Source organism: Giraffa tippelskirchi, chromosome 12, assembly GCF_054371585.1.
Source record: "Giraffa tippelskirchi isolate mGirTip1 chromosome 12, T2T-mGirTip1v1.2.pri, whole genome shotgun sequence".
Classification (NCBI taxonomy): domain Eukaryota; kingdom Metazoa; phylum Chordata; class Mammalia; order Artiodactyla; family Giraffidae; genus Giraffa; species Giraffa tippelskirchi.
Window position 1 is genome coordinate 82,232,814 of NC_137286.1, and position 26,167 is coordinate 82,258,980.

General features: G+C 41.8%; 1 long non-coding RNA gene across 1 annotated transcript in view; it reads right to left on the bottom strand.

Moving 5' to 3' along the window:
- Positions 1-5,396: 5,396 nt before the first annotated feature.
- The window catches only part of LOC145528574 (uncharacterized), a 38,496-nt gene continuing 17,725 nt past the window's right edge, over positions 5,397-26,167 (bottom strand). The window contains exon 4 of the long non-coding RNA XR_014070520.1: positions 5,397-5,691. This is a non-coding gene — a long non-coding RNA (uncharacterized LOC145528574). The remainder of the gene's footprint in view (positions 5,692-26,167) is intronic.

The window sequence follows — 26,167 nt, forward strand, 5'->3', positions numbered from 1 at the left end:
TTTCTCTATCAAAAAAACGTGGTGGCCATAACCCTACTTGGATTTGGGCTGCTCTGTCAGAAACAGCCGTGTCTTGCTCATGTCGGATCAGCTGTTCTGACTGACTGGTAGCCATGTTGTTAAATATCTCATTATTCCCCTACCTGTAACTCAACTATAGAGGTACTATACATGATCAATCACCTCAGTTGTGTTTGACTCTTTGTGACCCCATGCATTGTAGCCCTGCCAGGCTCCTCCGTCCATAGGATTCTCCAAGCAAGAATACTGGAGTGGGTTGCCATGTCCTTCTCCAAGGGATCTTCCCGACCCAGGGATTGAGCCTGCATCTCTTATGTCTTCCGCATCAGCAGGCAGGTTCTTTACCATTAGCGCCACCTGGGAAGCCATGGAAGTACTATGGTTACTGACTAGTCTTCTTCTAAAAAGAGGGAGGCAGGAAGGGGTTAGTATTGGCATATTTTGCTATTTTACGCTTGTCACATCCAACTTCCAAGAATTAGATTTTGAAATTAACATGCTTTGTAAGCTAGGATGCATATGACTCTCTTCCTTAGACAAATAAACTGTATTAAACAATACCTTGTTCTCATTCTGTTAATACTAGAGTTGATTATATTTGTACGGGCACCACCTAGTTGTCAAAAAAACTCTAAACTTAGAGTGTTAGGGATAGCATAAGCCTCCCTTCTGTCACTGAATTAAGTGTTTGTTCTTGATATTTAAATACCATTTTTTTTTCCCTAGGGCATCAGTGAACTCTGTGGAGTCTGGAAAGAAGCAATTTATTGCACGGAAATCCAGATTTACCCACTTTTCATGGATGAATACTTCACATTTAGAAAATAGTGTAGGTTGTTCATCAAAGGATTTGACCAATGTTACCCTCATTTTGTTTAAAAGATTTCTCACAATTATATAACTCATTTATACATAACTAATATGTACATAACTTATGTTATATATTATATATAATATAATATACCATGTTCTCAAAAAGCATCCTCACAAGAGACTCAGACGTCTTAGACTACGATAGAGTAGCTTGTATCAGACTGACCTTCCTTCTAAGGACAATTATAAAATGAGTAAAATGCAAAAACATCTCTTTATAGGTATCAAAAGCATCTGGGAACAGCCAAAACAAGAACTTGGACAAAAGAAAAGTATAAGAAAGTAAGCCACACTCCTCCCAAAATATCTGCTAATTCCTACACTTCCCATGACAAGAAGCCAAGCATGAAGTATTTAAATAAGGCCCAAATGTCAATAAGGCTTGTGTGTGCTAAGTCATTTCAAACTCATGGACTGTAGCCTCCTAGGCTTCTGTGTCCTTGGGCTTCTCCAGGCAAGAATACTAGAGGGGGTTGTCACATCCTGCTCCAGGGGATCTTCCTGACCCTGGGACTGAACCCATGTCTCTTACATCTACTGCATTGGCAGGCGGGCTCTTTACCACTGGGGCCACCTGGGGTCCTCAGGTGCAACCCCTGAGGACAGCTCCTCTCAATCTGAAGACCTACGAATACAAATCATTCACCCCACACGCTCAGTACGCCAGAGTACGATACTGTGTTAACATCAGAGTACTAGAACTGACAGACACCGCCACTCAAAAGCGGGGGTCAGAAGGTCAGGATGGGGGACATAAGAGAACAGGCGTCACACAGCAGCCACTAATCCACCACAATTCCGAAATTCACTTGGGCCTATGTTGCCAGTTCCCTGATTAGGGCTGTTTGGAGAGTTGTTTACTAAGGCTCTTGGTTTCACCCTCCGGGATTGGGTCTCCTCCCTCTTGGTTATTATTGCAAACTTTCTTTTTCCACAAGAAATGATCCATGTTTGCGGGTAAGTAGCAGTCTCAGCATGCTTCCTGCTTATATAAGATCAGGGACCCAGAGGGTTTTTTCTTTTTGAACTACTTCCACCTATTGTGGTCCAAGCTTATGATGCTTCTGTCAGTACAATTCTCAAAGATTTGGGCTTCCTGTGAAGAGTAGTGGGATTCACTCCACTAGACAAAACGCCACTCAGAAATCTTTTTTGTTCCAGGTCCCAGTCTGCCTGTGTTGAAAGTCAGGAAGCTGAAGAATAACACCCTTAAGATTCTAAGAAAAATTTTGTCTAATTCTAACGGAGTGCACCCTTACATCATTCTGAAATCTTAACAATGTGCCTTATAGCTGCACCCTTGAGATAATCTTTATCCTGAGATCAGGTCTGATATTGAGAGCCTTTTTCCACATGTAGAGGAAATAACATACAGTTTTATTTTTACATTTAGTAAGCCCTGGATCCTTTATATTTTCTCTAATTTCTGCTAGAAACTGAAAAAGTTCCTCTGTAGCTTCTTTCCTGCTCTTATATAATATTTTATCATACATGGCTAAAAATAACCAACTAGCACTATTGACATTCTTTCTGGAACTCTCCTTATGCAGGTTCACTAGGTACATTTCCTATTGTCCATGTTATACCAGGCATCAGTCACTCTATATTTTCTGCTAGTACATAACACATGATGCCCTTCCTCCAGCCTCTGGTAATAGCCTCTTCCCTGTCCTTCCAGTTGTTTCAACAGTTCCTTTGAGAATCTTCCAGGATTCTCCATCCTCCTCGTCCCAAAGGTGATGCCAATGCGTTAAGGTTTTATTTCAATCATACCTTCTTCTAGATAATATTTTCTGTTCCATTTGTCTCTTACTATGTAACTACCACCCCATAACTTGATGTCTTAATTTATTCTCAGATCTCACAGCTCTGTATCTAGATTGACCAACTTCAGCTACACAGTTCTGGCTTAGGGTCTCCTGCACAATAGCAATTAAACAGCTGCAGGGCTGCAATCATCTGAGAGCTTGCCCGGGCCAGTCACTCTTCCATCAGGCATCTCAGCTTCTCTTTCTTTCTCTTCCTCTCCCTCTGCAACTCCTGCACCCCTTTTCTCTCTCCCAGAACTGATCCTCCAGTGCCTCCCTATGTGGCTTGATTTTCTGAAAGCATGGTGGTCCCAGAGTAATTTCACATCTTAACAGGGAGGTTCTCAAAGTGTGTATCCAAAGAGTGAGTGTCCCAAGAGGCCAGATAAGCAGCAAGACTTATGCCTGAGCCTTGGTAATCACAGTGTCAAAGCAGATGTGTTCTATTGGTGGAAAGTGAGTACAAGCATCAGTTTGTTTTTTGTTTTCCAAAGGGGAGGATAAAACTACTAGGAGAATGATTCATTATAGGGACCTCTTTGGAGACTAATATAGTAAAATCATGAAAAACAAAGAGAAAACTTGAAAAAACAGTCAAATAAAATATGACACATCACCTTCAAGGAGCAACAAGAGGACTGATGCTGGCTTTTCAAAAATAAAATGATAGCATCTAGGAGATAATGGAATAACATTTTTAATTTAAATCCAGTTACTTGCTCAAAGAAAATAACTGCCAACTTGGAATTATATATCTAACAGAAACAACCTACAAAAATGAAAAATGTGAAAAGATATATTTTACCATAGCATCAAAGAACATCAAATTCCTAGAGCTAAATCTGAAATATGTGCAAGACTTCAACACTGAATAAGAGATATTTTTAAAAGACTTGCAGATTCAGTACAATCAAAATTAAATTCAAGCCACTGTTTTTACATAATTCACCAGTTCCTCTGGTGGAAATGAAAAAAGTTAAAGGTAAATGAAGTAATTTAGAAGAACAAAACTGGGATCTTATTCTACTTATATTAACCCCTATTAGAGAATCAAGGTGGTAATGACATAAGAATAGACAGTCTAACCCATGGAATATAACAGAGATGTCAAAAAGAGACCCACATACACATGGTCTCCTGATTAATAACAACAGCAAAGAGGCAACTCAGTGCAAAGAGGCAACTCAGTGCAAAGAGGCAACACAGTACAAAAAGATTTATCTTTTCAATAAACAGTTCTGGGCCACTGGATATCTATGTGGAAGGAAAAAAAATATGACCTGCTTTCTCCTTACTGCTTATAGTGAAATGTGAGAAGAGAGAGACACAGTAAAGAAAAAAAAAATTGTTAAGCAAAACGGAGCCAGAAACTAAAGATGTGGTAGATCCTCAGTCTATCCACGTTGCCGAAAATGCTGGTGTGTCCACACCTGTGGCTGGACAGTCACACCATAAAGAGACTGTCCAGCAGCCAGCTCAGTAGAGGCCGGGAACAGAGACGAGACTTCACCAGGAGAAACACTGCCAGCTTGGGCTAAAGGAAACAAGCAATGGACAAATGAAGGCAGGCTTCTGGACTCCTGGGCTGCTACAGGACAGAGCAATGGAGCTATTTCACTGTGAATATGCCTTATCCTGGGCTCCCCAGGCGGCATTAGTGGTAAAGAACCCACCTGCCAATGTAGGAGACATAAGAGACTCGGGTTCAGTCCTCGAGACTTGGGTTCGATCCGTGGGAAGGGAAGATCCCTTGGAGGAAGGCATGGAAATCCACTCTAGTATTCTTGCCTGACAAATCCCATGGACGGAGGGGCCTGGCGGGCTGCAGGCCATAGGGTCATGAAGAGTTGGACGTGACCAAGCACCCACACGTGACTTATCCTTCAAGAAAAGGGATGAATACGCCTGATAGTGATTCAGAGATGGGCGATCTGCCACTGTCACTGCAGGTCCAGAGGGCACAGGCCCAGGGGACAGAGCTGTCTTCTCCTTGGCTTCAGAAGGCCAGGCCGCTGTCACTAGAACCTTCGTGACCAGGGCCCCCAGCCAGAGGCTCAGGGGTGGAGCTGCCATCTAGGACTGTGGGAGAAATGCTGCTTCCCCCAGGAGCTCAGAGCGGGGAGAATCAAGTCAGAAAGGATTGTCCTTGAACCTGAAGATCTAATGGAACTGGCCTTGCTAGGTTTCTAACTTGCTTTGGATCCATCATCTCTTTCTTCTTTCCAATGTCTCGCTTTTGGAATAGAAATGTCTCTCCTATGCTTGCCACACCATTGTATTTTGGAAGCATGTATTGTATTGTATTTTGTATTGTTAAGCATTGTATTTTGGAAGTAACTTGTCTAGTTTCACAAGTTCACAGCTGTTGAGGAATTTTGCTTCAAGAGGTATCACAGCTCAGGTCTCACCCATGTTTAGATGATTCTGAGGACAGCCTCTAGACTTGGAGTTGACACCAGAATTGGTGAGGACTTTTGGAGCTGCTGGGATACAGTGAATGGATTTTGCATGTGAGAAGGACAGGAAGTCTGTGCTAAAAATATTCATAACGGCACTGTATTAATCAACCAAAATTGTCAACTATCCAAAGGTCTATAAATAGTAAAATGTATAAATGAATATTGGTATATCCACACAACAGAATGCTACAGAGGTTGGCATCCACTCTTTATGACTAAATGCAACAATAGGAGTGAGTCTCACAGATATAATTGAGTAAAAGAAGTTAATCTCAAAACAGCGTCTTACATATGATTCCATACACACAAAATACAAAAGCAGCCCAGTGTAATCCATGATCTTAGAGTCAGGAGGGTGAACTCGCTTTAACGGGAGCACTGACTGGAAGGGAGCATGACGGCTCCTGGGATGCTGGTCACGGTCACGGTCAGTATCTTGAGCTGAGTTCAGTTTGTAGAAATCCATTGAGCTGGATGCTTATTATGTGAGCCCTTTCCTGTATGTATATTATACTCTGATAGAGTTTTTGCTTTAATGAAGAAAAAACAAAGATGCTTTTAGATAAATTAAATACAGAGAGTTCAGAGCCAGCAGGTCTAGAGAAATATAACTACTACTGTGAGTTTTTTAGGCAGAAGAAAATGATTCCAGGTGGAAGAAAGGAAATGAAAGAAAGCATGATGAGTAATAGACTCTAAGCAGATATGTCAAACCAAACAAATATTGACTGTATAAAACCAGGAGAATAATGTCTTATGAATTATAAAGTATATGTAAAATTAAAATACATGGCAATAGCAAAAACAAATGGGATCGATGCAAAGTGTTCTGTATGCTCACATTTTCCAGGAAATGTTAAAAAAAAGTACTAATTCATAGTAGATTCTTATTAAGTCTAGTATGCATGTTGTAATCCCTAAATACTAAAATAAAATAACGACTACTATTTTACTATTTGTTTTCTTTGTTTTTCCTCTTTCATGCCTTCTTTGGAACTAATCAACACTTTCAAAAAATTGCTATTTCATGTTCCTCCTTTATTTACTTGCCTTTGGTTATAATTTATTTTATTTTTTAATAAAATAAATAAAGGCAAGTAAATAAAGGAAGAACACGGAATAGCAATTTTTTGGAAGTGTTGATTAGTTCCAAAGAAGGCATGAAAGAGGAAAAACAAAGAAAAAATAATAATAAAACAGTAGTCTTAAGTACATGAACTAGTTAATTATACCAATAAAAATGAACTAAATATTCTAAGACTAAAATTGCCAGACTAGATTTTTTTGAAACTATGCTGCTTATAGTGGACACACTAATATGGGAACAAAAACAATGAAAGTAAAAAAATTAAAACAGATATGCTATATTAGCACTAAACAGAAAATCATGTGTTACATGAACATCAGGCAAAGTAGATTTTAAGAAACAGCATCGCTGGAGTATAACAATGTGAATATGCTTAACATGATTGAACTGGAGCCTTAAAAATGGTAAGATGGTAATTTCATAGTGTGTGTTTTTTCCACAATTAAAATTCCAAAATTTAAAAAAAGGAAGAATGTTGCTAGAAATTAAATTGGGGCTTTGTAATGATAAAAGGGTCAATCCATAAGGAAGATAAAACAATTCTTGGTTTGTATTTATATAGCATTGCCTCAAAATGGGCTTGCCAGGAGCACTAGCAGTAAAGAAGCTGTCTGCTGATGCAGGAGACATGAGAGTCACAGATTCAATCCCTGGGTCCAGAAGATCCCCTGGAGGAGAGCAAGGCAACCCACTCCAGTATTCTTGCCTGGAGAATCCCGTGGACAGAGGAGCCCGGTGGGTTATAGTCCATACAGTTGCAAAGAGTCAGATACAAATGAAATGACTTAGCATGCATGCTTCCAAGTATATAAAACAAAAGTTGAAACAACTAAGAAAAACAATAAGTGAAAACATCCTTATGATAAATATAATTGATTTCATAACTTTTCTTATTCCAAATTCTCCCCATGTTAGCCTTGGGAATAAACCTAAAGGCTTGTTTGCTAAGAGAGAGCTCTTGGGAAGGCAGAGTAATTAATTTCAGGTATGCAGATCGATAACAGTTTGACTTGATCTACAGATACTTTTCAGGGTATCTAGAAGCCTGCATAACCATCTGATAATCAAAATCCCTTAAAAGGAGAAAATAAATGTTAAAACAAATCACATCCAGCCTGCCGGGGAGACTACTGAAGTTCTTTTTTTTTTTTCTTTTTTGACACCTGACCTTTTGAAACACAACTGGCCATGATCCAAGAAGAGACCTTAGTCACTGGGGACACAGTGCAGTTACTGATACCTGTGTGAAAAACTGTGCTGAGTGGCTCGCAGTTGTTGTGTGGCTGTGTTCGGTGATATGTGTGGGAAACGCTTTGTTTAATGGTGCGTGATACACTTACTGCTGTGTTTATTGATGTATGTCTGAAACTGCAGATCCAAATAGTATAAATAGTATGACTGTTGGCTTTACCAAAAAGACAGAAAGGGGTGGTGAAAAAAAGCAAACACATTTGGGCTTTCAAGTCAAACATACAGGGATTAAAATTCCAGTTTGAGGATTTTGAGACTCTTGAGAGAACCAAGAACAAGGAGATCAAACCAGTCAATCCTAAAGGAAATCAACCCAGGATATTCATTGGAAGGACTGATGCTGAAGGTCCAATACTTTGGCTACCTGATGTGAAGAGCCAACTCACTGGAAAAGACCCTGATGCTGGGAAAGATTGAGGGAAGGAGGAGAAGAAGGGGGTGACAGGGAATGAGATGGCTGAATGGCATCAGCAACTCAATGGACATGAGTTTGAGCAGACTCCAGGAGACGGTGAAGGACAGGGAAGTCTGGCATGCTGCAGTCCATGGGGTTGCAAAAAGTCGGACATGACTGAACAACTGAACAACAACAGCACCCTTAGGCAAGTCACCTAACTTCACCTGAGCATGTTTTTCTGTCTTCAGATGGAATAATGATGTCTCCCTTCAGATGGATGTCTGCAAGGATTAGAAGAGCATGGAACATCGGGCCCGGGCCTGGCGCACAGACAGACCATCACAGCCCGAAGTCACTTCTCCTTGCGGAGTATCCCAAGGTTTCCAAGCCAAGCTCATCCTATCCAGGGTCAAGCCCAGTACCTAACACAAGCTCTACAGGCCTCCAGAACAAGGTCTTCTCCACAGTAATCAATTTACGCCAAAGTTTTTGTAACACAGTGAACTTAAAACATACTGACATTCAAAGGGTAACCGAGCTATATAGAATATCATTTAAATTTTCCCAAGTCCTTTGGTGAAGAAGTGGTAAAGCATCAACGTTCCCTTTCACCCAGAATTTGTCAAGAAAGAAGTGTGATCTTTGCTTTCATCATGCTAATATTGTTTTTAAAAGAAAATATGGACATAAAAGAGCACTAAATCTATTTAAATAAAATTTTCATTCACATAACACTTTCCTCCGAAAAACTGTCTCATTATTTAACAAGAATTTCCTGAAAGTCTACTGATACAAGATGCTCATTGAAGCCCTAGACAGAGAGAGAAGGAAAAGTCGCTCTGCTTTCTCTCCAGATGCGCTACATAAGGACCAGACTTTTGATATTCCCTGATCTGACCAGATCTGAAGAACAAAAAGAAACAGGAGAGGGAAATACGAGTGGAAGAAGGTCACAGTTGTATAGTGTCCATTTCCAATCCAACCCAGCCCAGGTTCACACAAAACTACATGTGAGAAATTATCTCAGCCATCAGTCAACCATCTCCACTCTCAGAAACAGGGGGAAATCCAGCGGCTTCTCAGGCTGCCGTACACTTGAGTGCTTGAGGAGGGAGTTCAGTCATCATGGACGAATGTGAGAGCTGGGCCATAAAGAAGGCTGAATGCCAAAGAGTTAATCCTTTCCAACTGTGGAGAAGACTCTTGAGAGTCCCTTGGACTGCAAGGAGATCCAACCAGTCCATCCTAAAGGAAATCAACCCTGACTTTCATTGGAAGGACTGATGTTGAAGCTGAAGCTCCAATATTTTGGCCACCTGATGCAAAGAACTGACTCACTAGAAAAGACCCTGATGCTGGGAAAGATCGAAGGCGGGAGGAGAAGGGGATGACAGAGGATGAGACAGTTTGATGGCATCACTGACGCAATGGACATGAGTTTGAGCAGACTCTGTGTTTAGTGAAGGACAGGGAAGCCTGGCGTGCTGCAGTCCACGGGGTCACAGAGTCAGACACCACTGAGGGACTGAACCAAACTGAAGAGATGGTTTCTGACAGACACCTGGGTCCCCAACTGTCTCCAAGCTCAGCTGTGCCCTTCCCCTCAGGGCAGAGCAGATGCTTAGCAAGAAGGGAAGCTCTGTAAAGCTCCGTAAAAGTTCTTTCAAGTCCAGTCTGATGTGGATGAGCTTTAGGGCTGAGAGAACATGTGTTTTATGAGCTTTTTCTCATAAAGTAATTTTAGTAACTAAAACTGAAAACCATGAAACATTTTTTTCCACTAAGTCATTCTTTGGTGTGCCTTAGAAAGCATGGATTCCCGTTAAGATAGCTGTTTAAAAAACAACACAACAACAACAAAAACTCAAGACATAAAACCGGATTCTTCCAGTTTTATCTATATTTATGGTTAAATGGAGTCTATAAATGTGACTCTAGTTGTCACTAATTTTGAAGCTGTTTTAAAAACACGAACTTTAATATCCAGCTCATCTATTTTCCAAGTTTATCTTCGTCTTTTTAAGGGAACGTGGGCAGTTGATTATATGGTATTTTAAGTATGACAGTTAGGACCCTAGGGAAAAAAAAAATAGTTGCCTTAGGGCGTAAGTTCATATTAGGAGATGAAAGGTAATATTCATATCTACTCCCTACCCCATCTCCAAGAAAAAAATTAATATAAGCTACAACTCTAAATTTTGTCCCAGTTGCTTGATTCGTTTGACACTTTTCTAAAACACCAGTTTGGTCAAATTGCAAAAGAAGTCAAATGTATGTGTTTGACTTTCCCCACCCTCCTATTCTGGTTTCAACACCAGAAAAGTGCTAATGAGTTTTTTAAAAAAGTGAACAATATCAAGTGGCAAAAGAGAGAAGAAAGAGGATTTCCCTGGCAATCCAGTGGTTAAGACTCCATGCTTCCAAAGCAGGGGATTTGAGTTCGATCCCTGGTTGGGGAACTAAAATCCCACATGCCTCGAGGTCAAAAGATAAATAAATAATTTTTTAATGGTGAAAAAGAAAAAAAGAAGACAGATTCAGATAATCTATAAACCTGCAACAAGTCTCAGAATTAATGATTTCAAATTGTATATACATTGAGTGAGGTGAAGATTAGGCCACCAAGATATAGATAGATAGATATGAACAAAGCATACCATCAGTGGAAGCATTATAAAGCTGCTAGGGTATACAATGAGCTATCTTGACTTTAGTCATCATGCATTGAGCATTTTCAAAATACATGTTCATCATTTCTCAGCCTGCAGATGTTCTGTTACCTTTAGGGAACATTATAAAAAAAAATCAAATGGCATTACCATAACCAGAGAGAGGAGGGCAAAAGAAAGTTAAATACCTTAGGCCCTTTATACTTATAAAAGTGGTTTTCTTTTACATGAGAAAGCTGGCAGTTTTTGGAATTCATAAGAGGGGGCGGGGTTGCAAAAGGGTTAAAGTGACCTCAAAGAATCACTGAATCACAAGCATAACCTCTGACCAGGCCAGCTGATTGTTTTCTAGTGTTTTATGTAAAACTCAAAATTGAATTTGCCAACAGACATGGAAAATTAAATTCCCCTGAGGAAGTTGCAAGGGACTACATTTTGCTACAGGAGATACAGAACATTAATGGAAGTGGCACAATATCTGTCTTTTTTAATCAAAATCTCAACAGGGCCCTGAACAGTAGCATGCTTCAAAGGAAGCAGCGCTGAGAGTGGAAGCAAAGCGCCCCTTCGTGCAAGGCTGCCACCTCTATTAGGAGCATACATGATGGATGAGAGACACGCAGCCAGGGGACAGATCACATCTTTGAGTGGTTGAACATGCATTTAGATTGTTCATCCGCTCCTGGTGATTCGAGTAGAGAAACTACCAAAATGGGTTTTTAAGTACTTTGCTTTCTAGAACTATTGACCTAATAAAATGAAGAACTAACAAGCTAAAGGAAAGGTGGTAAGGCAAGATGGAACATGCCCTGAACCCAGATGATGCAGTCTGGCACTGAGGCTCCACCGCTCCATAGTACTGTAACTTCTTTAAGTAACTTCAGTTTTCTTACGTGCAGAAGACAATAATGCTGCTTGCTTCTCGGGATCGGAACATCATCGTACACATGAAGAGCCTGACGGCTGCCAGTTATTACTACATCATCAGCTGATGCAGATATTTAATCAGGAAGAGCTCTAACATGGGCAAGACAGGGATCGGGGTGGCATACTGCCTGGAGAAGGACCAGAGGCTGTCCCCTAGGAGACCCCAGGACTTGCATTCATTACCTTTGTCAACTTATCATCATACAGGGTCCAGCACTCAGAGAGACAGATTCAGATCTCTGATTCTTCAGCACTATGAAAACAGACCCTTTTCTGAATAGCAGAATCACTTCAAGCCACCTCATGGTTCTGAGGTATAAAACCAAAGTAGCAAACCAATGAATCTGCAATGCAAAGCCTAATTTGCACAGGAACAGAATACATGTTTCCATAAGTCCAGCCCATTCTCCCCCTGACAACAAGCCTACATGGAAAACCAAGCTACTGGAAGAAGGAGGCAGGGTGCTTGGGGATGAGGACTCAGGTGAGTACATAATGGGCACATTCCAGGCGTCCATTCCTTTACCAGGTGTAATACAGGGCTTCCCAGGGGGCGCTAGCAGTAAAGAACCCACTGGCCAATGCAGGAGACGTAAGAGTCACAGATTCAGTCACTGGGACAGGAAGATCCTTTGGAGGAGGGCTTGGCAACCCACTCCACTTTTCTTGCCTGGAGAATCCCATGGACAGAGGAGCCTGGCGGCGACAGCCCATAGGGTCACAAAGAGTCAGACCCAACTCAAGCGATTAAACACACACACAGGTGTAACATAGCCTCAGGGCCAGCTGAGAGGTAGGCCAGGCTCCTGGCCTGGGATCATGGCTTGGGGTATTGTCTACTTGGCTGTCCCATCTCCACTTAAGCAGAGGCAGAACACTGAGACTGGGGCAGGGAATACAAGCGGGAGGGTGGCAGGAAATAGAACTAAAAACTAAGCATGGACTAGACCATGTTGCTGTTGTTGTCTAAGTTATGTTTGACTCTTTTGCCATCTCATGGACCATAGCCCACCAGTCTCCTCGGTCCATGGGATTTCCCAGGCAAGAATACCGGAGTGGGCTGCCATTGCCTTCTCCAGGGGATCTTCCCGACCCAGGGATCAAACCTGAGTCTATTGCGTCTTCTGCATTGGCAGGTGAGTTCTCTACCCGCTTGAGCCACTGGGGAAGCCAGACTAGAGCTTACGCCTTCTATAAAATATTGAGTTGGCCAAGTTCATTCAGGTTTTTCTGTAACAACCTGAAAGGACTTTTTGGCCAACCCAATATGTCTACCAGAAGATCTGTGAACGTCTGTAACTGCCTTCTGGGCCTTACATGGAAGAAGTTCCAGAGGTTTTCCTGGCTCCAAGTTGGAAAGAAAATACCTGCAGGCCGCATCCTTTCTGGAAGTCTCTCTCTCACAACTTACAGATGTCTCTCAGTCACCTCCCCAGCTACACTGGCCTGAGCGAGAAGCTGATCACCCGCCTGTTATCACCTCAGGCCTCTTGCAGGGAGTCATGACTGCACCCGGGGCTGATAGGAGTGCACGGGCGCAGAGCCGGTGGCCTACAGGCTCAGTTAAATGGCACACCACCATCCACCAGAGCAGGAGACAGTGGGCCACCAAGTCTCTGTATGTTTTCCAGAGAATTCTTGAACTAAAGAAGGAGTGGATTTATTATTCCTAGAGTCTAACCTTTGCATTTAAATGCCCTCACATGCCTGTCAAGTTCACTGCTGGCCTCAAATAGAGCCATAAGACAAAATGGTCGACTAATCTAACTTTAGCAAAGTGGAAGGGTTAGTTGCTCAGTTGTGTCCAACTCTTTGTGATCCCACGAACTGTAGCCCGCCAGGCTGCTCTGTCCATGGAATTTTCGAGGCAATAATACTGGAGGGGGTAGCCATTCCCTTCTCCAGGGGATCTTCCCAACCCAGAGATCAAACTCACATCTCCTGCACTGGCAGATGGATTCTTTACCATCTGAACCATCAGGGAAGCAAATGTTAGAAGAACTACTGTAAAAAATGCTTCTGCTAAACCATTGTTTTTTGTTTTTGTTTTGTAAATCAGAGGCTTATACCACCGTCAAAGAAACTGTAATCCCCGGGGGACTTTAATATTGTTTATGTACTTGAAAAGTTAGTTTAAAAAAAATAATAGCCAACCAAAAGAGATGTAAAAAGTGAATTGCACCAACAGAAAGGGAAAAAAAAAAGACTATTTGGAATAACAAACTATTGACACATCGATTTAAACAAGGCAAGAGGGAAATGAAAATATTTCTGATGGAGATAATAAATATTTGTTAAATGCTAACTATGAGCAAAACGCTGCTCTAAGCATTTTATACGTACTATCTCATTTAGCTATCACAAAATTCCTATAAAGTAGGTACTGTTATCCCCATTTTAGGGGAGAAGACCAAAACCAAAGAAGTTCTAGTATTTCTTTTGAGAGAGAAGGCATGATGTTCACTGTTCCTTTTGGTTACTTTTTACATCATTGGAGCACAGGGCAAGATTACATATTCTGTGTTACGCCAGGTCAGAAGGCATCTCAACTTGTCAAATCCTATAGAAATCCTGTCTGAGCAAGGCAGCTTGGATTACTCTTTAAGAAAAGCAGTCACATTGTGGAAACCTGTTCTGTAGTGCACAGGTCAAGTCATTACCCTACCATGTAACACGGCATTGTCAAGAGTTCAAGAAAGCTTGGGAGAATGAAGGCAGCCTGTAAAGTCGGTTTTAGCCCTGTCTTCCAACCTCACATTGGAAAAGGGCTCCTCTGTACAACATCCAACAGTAAGAATCAATGGACATGAAATTAAGATGAATAACAGTCTGAAAGAGGGGTATAGGACAGGCAGCTGGCTGAAGTTTTTCCTGCCACTACAGCTAAATATTTCATCTTCCTCAAGCAAGTGAAATGACTAGCCCACACCTAATTAAACTGCACAGTGATTGTGCTGGGCTGCCTTCACAGCATGACAGACACGTGGCCTCATCAGTAGTCAGCCACAGAAATCAATAGCTGACATTTACTCAATGAGATACAAATTGAGATTAGCTAGCTTCACTTTTTATTCAGCAAATTCAAGTCTGCAATCAATTCCTGTGCCTGTGTGGACTATGGAAATTGGTAGTCTCCAATGGATTTGTTTCTTCCCTAGCTAATTACAGGACGCAAGTAAATTCATAATCAATTGCTACCTCTACTTTTACTGTATACATTTCCACAAGCAAAAGAAGTCTGTCAAAGGTGGATATTACGATGGTCTTTACAGACGGATGGAAGCTACTAAATGTTCCCCATACATTGTAATACATCAGCTAGTTGATGATCATTTAAAAGACTGGCTTATTTGTTGAACAAATACAAAACTTCCCCTGTGGTTATTAGTTAAGCATACAAAAAGTTCCCAATTTTATCAAGAGGCTGCTTAGAAAAACAGAGCTTTGTAGAGTGTCTGGCACATCAAAGAGACCACTCAGCTAGGGTCACCTGTTTTGATGTAGTGGCTCCTGCACAATGGGTAGCAGTGAAGTCAGAAAATTTGACAATCATATGCTAGATCCATCATCCGTTTTTTAGTTTTTAAAAATTACATTTTAATTGAAGTATAGTTAATTTACAATGTTGTGTTAGTTTCAAGCATACAGCTAAGTGATTTAGTTATACATGTGTATGTGCTTATACTTAAACAGGCTTCCCTGGTGGCTCAGACAATAAAAGAAACTGACTGAAATGTGGAACTCGAGTTTGATCCCTGGGTCAGGAAGATCCCCTGGAGGAGGAAATGGCAACCCACTCCAGTGTTCTTGCTTGGAGAATCCCATGGACAAAGGAGACTGGTGGGCTACAGTCTATGGGATCACAAAGAGTCAGACACGACTGAGCAATTATATACATATGCATATTCTTTTCCAGATTCTTTTCCATTATAGGTTATTATAAGATACTGAGTGTAATCTCCTGTGTCATCCAGTAGTCTCTGTGGTTCATCTATTTGCATATAGTACTGTGTATCTATTAATCCCAAACTCTTAATTTGTCTCCCCCTGCCCCTGCCATCCCCTTTGGTAACCATAAGTTTGTTTTCTATGTGGGTCTGTTTCTGCTTTGTAAATAAATTCATTTGTATCTTTTTTTTAGATTCCACATATAAGTGGTATCATATGATTTTTGTCTCTTCTGACTTACTTCTCTGGGTATAATCATCTCTAGGTCCATCCGTGTTGCTACAAATGGCATTATTTCATTCTTTTTTATGGCTGAGTAGTATTCCATTGTATACCACATCTTCTTTAGCTATCCCTCTGTCAGTGGACATTTAGGTTGTTTCTATGCCTTAGCTATTGTGACTAGCACTGCTATGAGCACTGGGGTTCATGTACCTTTTAGAATTATGGGTTTCTCTGGATACATGCCCAGGAGTGGTACTGAAGGATAGCATGGTGGAGTTACCATATTATCACCCTTGACCTAACAGTTCTACTCCTGGGTGTATGGCACACGGAAGAGAGTGTTACATCCGCCAAAAAATGTGGAAATGAATTCACAAAAGCCAGAATTTGAACTCATCCTAATGTCCATCAACTGTAGGGCAGATGAATAAATTTTGGCAAATTGATAAATGAAATACTACACAGAAGTGAGAAAGAATGAACGGGATGGATGAAGGTCACAGACAAAACAGTGAGCCAGGCACCAAAGAAGGTACGCCGGACTGTTCTGTTTGTATGAAGTTCAAATACAGGAAACACTCAGAGGTGAAAGAGGTGTGAATAGTAGTTACTTTGGAAGAGTTATTGCCTGGGAACATGCATGAAAACTCCATCAAGGGAGCTAGAAACGTTCTAGTAACATGAGTGTGTACATAAAAAAATCCACTCAGCTATAAACCTAAAATGCATGTATTTTAATGTTATATCATACTTACTTCACAGACTACATGACCTCAGACAAATCATTCTCCTCTCTAAACTTCCATTTCCTCATCTGTAGATTGGGAATGCTAATGTAACTACCTCCTAGGATAATTATGAAGTATCAATACAATAAGTCACGTAAAGCAGTTAGAACAGGGCCTTGTATAAGAGCGTTTGATAAAAGTTGCCCACTGTAGTGTCTCACTGAGAATGCAGTCATAAACAGGCAGGATTCAGCAATTATAAATTGTCTAAGGAGTCATAATTAAGGTAGAAGCTAACATCACAAATGCATATGAACTGGTTTTGAGAAAAACAAGAACATCTAATCTTATGTTTATAAATTTGAGGGGAAATCTTAGATTCTCAGCTTCTAAATAATGTTTCCCACAGAATTCATCTGCATAACAAATTACTCTAATGAAGTTGAAATATTATTTAATGTAGACCAAAAGATGCAAGTGCATTTCACTTTGAGGGCAGGTCTTATGTAATTCTAGGTACATTCATTCATATTTGCTCCACTCTCCCTGGGACCCGGAGCACTGGAAAGCTGATGCTTGGGACCACATACTGACTCTGTCCATCCTGAAGGAAATCAACCCTGAACATTCATTGGAAGGACTGATGCTGAAGCTGAAGCTCCAATATTTTGGCCACCTGATGCGAAGAGCTGACTCACTGGAAAAGACCCTGATTCTGGGAAAGATTGAGGGCAGGAGGAGAAGGGGACGACAGAGGATGAGATGGCTGGATGGCATCATTGACTCAATGGACATGAGTTTGAGCAAACTCTTGGAGATAGTGAAGGACAGGGAAGCCTGGTGTGCTGCAGTCCATGGGGTCTGCTGCAGTCCATGGGGTCGCAAAGAGTCGGACACGACTGAGTGACTGAACAGCAACAGCTGACTCTGAAGACATCACAGGACCTGGAAACCAATTTCTACAGCAACGATTTTCCAAGGGAGGCCAGCAGTCAAAGGCGTGTAAAGGACTTACTAGCTTCTTGCCTGAGTGTAGCTAAAGAATGAATTACTGATCATGAAAATAGCTGAATCATTTCTCAGGAAAGTTTAGGAATAAGAGCAGGCTGATTTTATCATGACCATTGCTGCAAAACCTCTAAGGTTACAGGACTGAATATGGGGGCTATAAATTTAAGGTGCTGGCTAGAACATCAGAGGAACATTTAGAAATTCCCCAGACCTACAGAAACCCTGGTAACCTTGTGAACTATTTTTTTTTTTTTTAAGATCAAGGGATTTCCCTGGTGGTCCTTTTAAGACTTCCCCTTCTAGTGTGGAGGGGAAGTTCAATCCCTGGTTGGGAAGCTAAGATCCCATATGCCTTGTGGCCAAAAAAAAAAATCCCAAAACATAAAACAGAAACAACATTATAACAAATTCAATAAAGGCTTTAAAAACGGTCCACATAAAAAAAAAGTCTTTAAAAATATAAATAAATAAAGATCCAGCCATCAAGGCTTCTGGGATCTTAGTTCCCCGACCACTGGCAGCGGAAGCACTGGAGTCCTGACCACTGGACCTCCAGGGAATTCCCAGGAATTCTTGCTATCAGACATTTTTCAAATATCTTATAATAAATAATAGAGTGTGTTGGTCCACTTTGAGATACTTCTACGAGCCAATAAAAGACTGACTGTCATGAACCGGGCAAGCGTGGAGAACTGATGAGACCCCAGCCACCCCGTAAATGTGCCGAGCAGGGACGCTGAGTCGCTGCCTGCCCTCAGCACGGCCAGCCTGGCTGGTCCTCCAGCCCGCCTCTCCCTCTAGAGCCACCAGAACCGTGAGGCTGGAACTGCTGTCTAGCTTCTCCGTCCAGTACAGTAGCCATTGGCCACACGTGGCTAATGTGACCAAGGAACTGAATTCTTCATCGTAGTGAATTTTAACTCATTTAAATTTCAGCCGCCACTTGTGGCAGGTGATTGTTGAATTGGGTGGATGGTCCATGCTGGTCAGATCTTGATGAGCCCAGACTGTTTGGGGAGACACTAGTGGCCTGCCCTTGCAAGGACTCTGTTATCCCCACGGCCTGAGCCAATCCCGGACCAAACAAGATACAGCCCAGATCCTCCCATCCCATCACCCAGCCTCGCCACCCCTGGATCTCGATAGCTGTTCATGGAGCCTGTCGGTCACTGCACTGGGGGTCTGACCCCTCTTTTTCCCCTGGTCCTCTGTCTCACGGTCTGCCTAGCTTCTCATTCACAGAGAGGGGAGGAATCCTACCGGGAGCTCTAGTCCAGATGACTGCGGCCTTGAGACCTGCTCCTGCCACCCCTGTCCCTGCAGCCCTGCGTCTGATGGAGCTGCTGCTGTGAATGAACCGAGTGCCCCAGGACAACATGGCCAGCCACCCGTGCTGGTTTCCACCCACGGCCGGAATCTGCCTCTACTCTACCCACTAAGCACCAGGTAACCCTCTGAGACGTCAGCCTAGAGAAATGACTTGGGTTCCCCCACCACTGTGGCCACCTGATGCGAAGAGCCAACTCACTGGAAAAGACCCTGATGCTGGGAAAGATCAAGGGCAGGAGGAGAAGGGGGTGGCAGAGGATGAGATGGTTCGATGGCATCACCAACTCGATGGACATGAATTTGAGCAGCTCCGGGAGATAGTGAAGGACAGGGAGGCCTGGTGTGCTGCAGTCCATGGGGTCTCAAAGAGTCAGACACAGTTTAGTGACTGAACAACAACCCCAGTGGTGCTATACACAGCTTCTTTTTCCTTCCTACTGAGCCACTGGTTACAGTTGGGGTGCAGAATCTTCATTCAGCCTAATGTTATTCAGAGTTAAATTATGTTCCCAATGGAACTGTAAACACTCAAATGTACATGAACAGCTAGGTAAATATTTTGTTTACATTCATAAATGCCCCTAAAAAGTAAAATATATGTTCACTTATTATATTTGTGGCCATAAAAAGACTACATCTAGAAGTCTTTGGTAAAACAGCCTGGATTATATAAAATCATCATGTACTCTGACATTGACTGTTCCTATAATTTAGGGAAACATCTATCAAAACCAGGAGGCTCATGCAGGCAACTTGGCTTATACATACTTAACAGAAACATAAATGTGTATATTCCCCAAATGCAACTGTCTATATGAGTTGCAGCATTTCAGAAAGAAGTGGCTGTTTCTGGGGTGTGTGAAGGTGATTCATCCTCTAAAGGATGATTTAATCCATCATTCTGCCCAAGAAGGTGGGGAGGTGGCACGCTGGCCTGCAGTTCTGAACTCTGTCATACACACTTGGCGGCCCTTCACTGGGGGAGGCACAGGCTTGAAAATAACATCCTTTGAGTTCTGAGTGTTCTGGTTGGAAACTCATATTTCTCAGCTGGGAAAGGTGAGGGCAAAGGGTACTTGAAGCGAGTACAGCTTGTAGCTGTTTTCATGATGTGATGGAAGAATCTTGATGCCTTGAGATGCCTAGATTAATCTTTCAGGATGCTCATATGTTTTTGGTCCTGAACAATCCGGAACAACTTGGAAATACAAAATGAAATAGCTTTAAAGGTTTTAAATAATCAGAATGCTGCTACTGGCACTAGTAGTAAAGAAACACATGCCAAATAGAAGACACAGGCTCGATCCCTGGATTGGGAAGATCCCCTGGAGGAGGAAATGGCAACCCACTCCAGTATTCGTGCCTGGGAAATCCCACTGACAGAGGGGCCTGGCAGGCACAGTCCAGGAGTCACAAAAGAGTCGGACACAGCGACTCGGCTTAGCACACGCCCACACATAGCAATATACTTAAAAACACAAACGGCATTCAGATATCCAGAGACTGGTTTTCTGGTTGCTTCTTTCTTTTTCCTCCTCTGGATTTTCTACCAATGACTTGTACCTCCACCTGCTGGTCTACTGAGGGAATGAAACAGAAATAAAATCCAAGCAAGTAAATTATTAATAAATACTTTGTGGGAATCTCTGATACAGGTTTGGAGGAAGGAATGGTTAAAATTAGTTTAAAATGAAATTTCTGAAGATGATCAGGTTAACCCATTCATCCTCTATGTTAATGATTAAAAGTGAGATGCAAAAACAAACAAGAAAATACCTTCAGTAAACTTCTGATCTCCAACTATCAACATCTAATTCAATTATCTTACCATTACCCACAAGTCATTCTATCAACATTCCCACTAAAAGTTTTACAAGAAAATGCAGCAGAGAGATGGAGTATCAACAAATCATAAATCAGAACAGCTCATTTAAAGTCAAAGAGAGAAACATCCTCAGGAATGTAAATCAGTCTGAAATCTTCAGCAGACCCATAAAAGAAGTGTTTAAAGCCCTTTCTGAAAATACAGCAGAACATTAAAAGCCAGAGCCAGGCTTCCAGAGTGGGAAGCCCAGCTCTACCCCTTATAGCTAGGTGGCCATGACCAAATCACTCCAATAAGACCTTTCCTCAGTTTCCCCAGGTGTGAAATGGGGTTAAATGACAGTATCTACTTCATAGCATTATTATGAGGATTAAGTGACTTAATACTTGCAAGGCACCAAGAATACTTTCTGGCACATGGTAAGACTTATTTAAATGCTCAGTAAACAACTAAAATGCAGCTGGTGCATATTGGTAAGAGGAAATGTGATTGGTATTACCGAGAAACGGTATCTTCTCAGACTGAATGCATTGCCCTGATCACATTATTGTTTGCTAAAACTACATATTTGAGCTCTCATGGATTCAGAGAGCCTGCCTGTTATCACATAGAGGAAACTGAGTTAAGGCAAGAATAAGCTGGTAATTTCCCAAACAGTGAAGAAACAGGAGTTCTAGGAATTTGATTTTTTTTTTTTTTTTTGGAAAAGGCTGATTTCCCATTAAATGATCCAGAAAGATAAATTTACTGTAAAATCTTCAAGTTTTAAGATGACATGAAAATGTTCCACGAAATAAAGCAGTACAATGGAACTTGTAAAAACACCAACATTATTTTACCCTCATATAAAATGTGATAGTATCATATGAAATAGTCATACAGTTGCAATGTACATTCTGGTTAAGTCAAATCTTCATTCAACCATTCATTCAGTAAAAAAAAAAAAAAAATTAGTACATATTTGATGCCAGTGACTCAACATGAAACAGGGAACAAACAATAAACAAATAATATAAAATAATATCATGCTAAGCAGGGAAGAAAGTGACAGTCACAGTGGCTAGAGGCAACTCGCAATTAGGAAGACTCATTTGAGAAGACGGATATTTGAGCAAAGAACTAAATTAAAAAAAAAAGCAAACAATATGGATATCTAGAGAAAGAGCTTACTAGGTAGCTGCTGCTGCTAAGTCGCTTCAGTCGTGTCTGACTCTATGCGACCCCATATATGGCAGCCCACCAGGCTCCTCCGTCCCTGGGATTCTCCAGGCAAGAACACTGGAGTGGGTTGCCCTTTCCTTCTCCAATGCATGAAAGTGAAAATTGAAAGTGAGGCCGCTCAGTCGTGTCCGACTCTTAACGACCCCATGGACTGCAGCCCACTAGGCTCCTCCATCCATGGGATTTCCCAGGCAAGAGTACCGGAGTGGGTTGCCAATGGGAACAGCAAAACTCTGAAATAGACACATAGGTGGTCAGTTCGAAAAAACAATAAAAAGACTTAAATAATCAAGGGGAAGAGTGGTAAGAAATCAGATGGGAGAAGCAACTGGGAGCTAGGTAATATAGAACTTTTGGGGCCAAGCGTGGCTTGTTTACAAACATGGCCCCAAAGTTCTTGCATAATTTTCAATGTAGAGGTGGGGCCTTTGTCCCATTCCTTTAAATCTGAATGGGCTTCAGATTGCTTAGGCCAGTAGAATATGATGGAAATGACTGTTTTCTGAAGCTGGATCAGAAAAAGAAGACGTGTCTTTGTCTTGTTTGGTGGAACGTTCATGTTTGCAATCATAACCTTGCGTGTGACTTTCCAAGGTTATCACGCTGTGAGAGAAATCAAGCCACATGTAAAGGGTATGTGCACACCCTCTTCCCACCTCCAAGTCTGCAGTCCTAAACTTGTAGTCATTCTAGTTCACATGCCGGTTCAGTTCAGTCGTTCAGTCGTGTCCGACTCTTTGTGACCCCATGAACCGCAGCACGCCAGGCCTCCCTGTCCATCACCAACTCCCAGACTCCACCCAAACCCATGTCCGTTGAGTCAGTGATGCCATCCAACCATCTCATCCTCTGTGGTCCCCTTCTCCTTCTGCCCTCAATCTTTCCAGGCATCAGGGCCTTTTCAAATGAGTCAGCTCTTCACATCAGGTGGCCAAAGTATTGGAGTTTCAGCTTCAACATCAGTCTTTCCAGTGAACACCCAGGACTGATCTCCTTTAGGATGGACTGGTTGGATCTCCTTGCAGTCCAAGGGACTCTCAAGAATCTTCTCCAACACCACAATTCAAAAGCATCAATTTTTCAGCGCTCAGCTTTCTTTATAGTCCAACTCTCACATCCATACATGACCACTGGAAAAACCATAGCCTTGACTAGACGGACTTTGTTGACAAAGTAATGTCTCTGCTTTTTAATATGCTGTCTAGGTTGGTCATAACTTTCCTTCCAAGGAGTAAGCGTCTTTTAATTTCATGGCTGCAATCACCATCAGCAGTGATTTTGGAGCCCAGAAAAATAAAGTCAGCCACCGTTTCCACTGTTTCCCCATCTATCTGCCATGAAGTGATGGGACCAGATGCCATGATCTTAGTTTTCTGAATGTTGAGCTTTAAGCCAACTTTTTCACTCTCCTCTCTCACTTGCATCAAGAGGCTCTTTAGTTCTTCTTCACTTTGTGCCATAAGGGTGGTGTCATCTGAATATCTGAGGTTATTGATATTTCTCCCATCAATCTTGATTCCAGCTTGTGTTTCCTCCATCCCAGCATTTCTCATGACGTACTCTGCATATAAGTTAAATAAGCAGGGTGACAATACACAGCCTTGACCTACTCCTTTTCCTATTTGGAACCAGTCTATTGTTCCATGTCCAGTTCTAACTGTTGCTTCCTGACCTGCATACAGGTTTCTCAAGAGGCAGATCAGGTGGTCTGGTATTCCCATCACTTTTACAATTTTCCACATTGTATTGTGATCCACACAGTCAAAGGTTTTGGCATAGTCAATAAAGCAGAAATAGATGTTTTTATGGAACTCTCTTGCTTTTTTGATGATCCAGCGGATTTTGGCAATTTGATCTCTGGTTCCTCTGCCTTTTCTAAATCCAGCTTGAACATCTGGAAGTTCATGGTTCACATATTGCTGAAGCCTGGCTTGGAGAATTTTGAGCATTACTTTACTAGCATGTGAGATGAGTGCAATTGTGCGGTAGTTTGAGCATTCTTTGGCATTGCCCTTCTTTGGGATTGGAATGAAAACTGATCTTTTCTAGCCCTGTAGCCACTGATGAGTTTTCCAGATTTCCTGACATATTGAGTGAAGCACTTTCACAGCATCATCTTTGAGGATTTGAAATAGCTCAGCTGGAATTCCATCACCTCCACTAGCTTTGTTCATAGTGATGCTTCCTAAGGCCCACTTGACTTCACATTCCAGGATGTCTGGCTCTAGGTGAGTGATCACACCATCGTGATTATCTGGGTCGTGAAGATCTTTTTTGTACAGTTCTTCTGTGTATTCTTGCCACCTCTTCTTAATATCTTCTGCTTCTGTTAGGTCCCTACCATTTCTGTCCTTTATTGAGCCCATCTTTGCATGAAATGTTCCTTTGGTATCTCTAATATTCTTGAAGAGATCTCTAGCCTTTCCCATTCTATTGTTTTCCTCTATTTCTTTGCATTGATCACTGAGGAAGGCTTTCTTATCTGTCCTTGCTATTCTTTGACAGCCTTGTCTAACTCAATGAAACTAAGCCATGCTGTGCGGGGACGGGTCTGACAGAATGTGGTCCACTGGAGAAGGGAATGGCAAACCACTTCAGTATTCTTGCCTTGAGAACCCCATGAACAGTATGAAAAGGCAAAAAGATAGGATACTGAAAGATGAACTCCCCAGGTCAGTAGGTGCCCAATATGCTACTGGAGATGAGTGGAAAAATAATTCCAGAAAGAATGAGGGGATGGAGCCAAAGCAAAAACAACACCCAGTTGTGGGTGGGACTAGTGATTGAAGCAAGGTCTAATGCTGTAAAGAGCAATATTGCATAGGAATCTGGAATGTTAGGTCCACAAATCAAGGCAAACTGGAAGTGGTCAAACAGGAGATGGCAAGAGTGAACATCGATATTTTAGAAATCAGTGAACTAAGATGGACTGGAATGGGGCAATTTAACTCAGATGAACATTATATCTACTACTGTGGGCAAGAGTCCCTTAGAAGAAATGGAGTAGCCCTCATTGTCAACAAAAGAGTTTGAAATGCAGTAATTGAAATGTGAAATTACTTGGATGCAATCTCAGAAACGACAGAATGATCTCTGTTCATTTCCAAAGCAAACCATTCAATATCACAGTAATCCAAGTCTATGCCCCGACCAGTAACACTGAAGAAGCTGAAGTTGAACAGTTCTATGAAGACCTACAAGACCTTCTAGAACTAGCACCCAAAAAAGATGTCCTTTTTGTTATAGGGGACTCGAATGCAAAATAGGAAGTCAAGAAATACCTGGAGTAACAGGCAAATTTGGCCTTGGAGTACAGAATGAAGCAGGGCAAAGGCTAATAGAGTTCTGCCAAGAGAAAGCACTGGTCATAGCAAACACTCTCTTCCAACAACACAAGAGAAGACTCTACACATGGACATCACCAGATGGCCAACACCAAAATCAGATTGATTATATTCTTTGCAACCAAAGATGGAGAAGCTCTATACAGTCAGCAAAAACAAGACCGGGAGCTGACTGTGGCTCAGATCATGAACTCCTTATTGCCAAATTCAGACTTAAATTGAAGAAAGTAGGGAAAACAACTAGACCATTCAGGTATGATCTAAATCAAATCCCTTATGACTATACAGTGGAAGTGAGAAATAGATTTAAGGAACTAGATCTGACAGACAGAGTGCCTGATGAACTATGGACAGACATTTGTGACATTGTACAGGAGACAGGAATCAAGACTATCCCCAAGAAAAAGAAATGCAAAAAAGCAAAATGGCTGTCTGAGGAGGCCTTACAAATAGCTGTGAAAAGACAAGAAGAGAAAAGCAAAGGAGAAAAGGAAAGATATACCCAATTGAATGCAGAGTTCCAAAGACTAACAAGGAGAGATAAGAAAGCCTTCCTCAGCAATCACACACCAGACACATATGCCTTCAGATGATTCCAGCTCACAGCCATCACAACTTCTCAGCTAAGCCCTCAGACACTGGAGCAGACACAAACTATGTCCTGTCCAAAACAGCCCGGAGAATCCGTAAGCCTAATAAAATGACTCTTGTAAACTGCCACATTTGGGGCTAGTTTGTGACCCAGCAGTCATAATGAGAAACCATGATAGGAATTTTAGACAAGTGAGAAATCTTTGGAGAGTCGATTAACACTATCTGATTCGTGAAGTAAGAGAATCACTCTCGTTTCTGTAGGGAGAGCAGTCTGTAAGAGGGCAAGCGTGGAGGCAGAGAGGCCAGTCTGGAGACTACTGCAGTCATCCAAGCAAGAAATGTTAGTGCCCTAGGTAGGGCAGCAACAATGAAGATACTAAGAAGGCCTTTGGTTGACAATATAGTTTCAAAGTGATTCCAAAAGGATTTGCTGCTAGATTGGAACTTGTG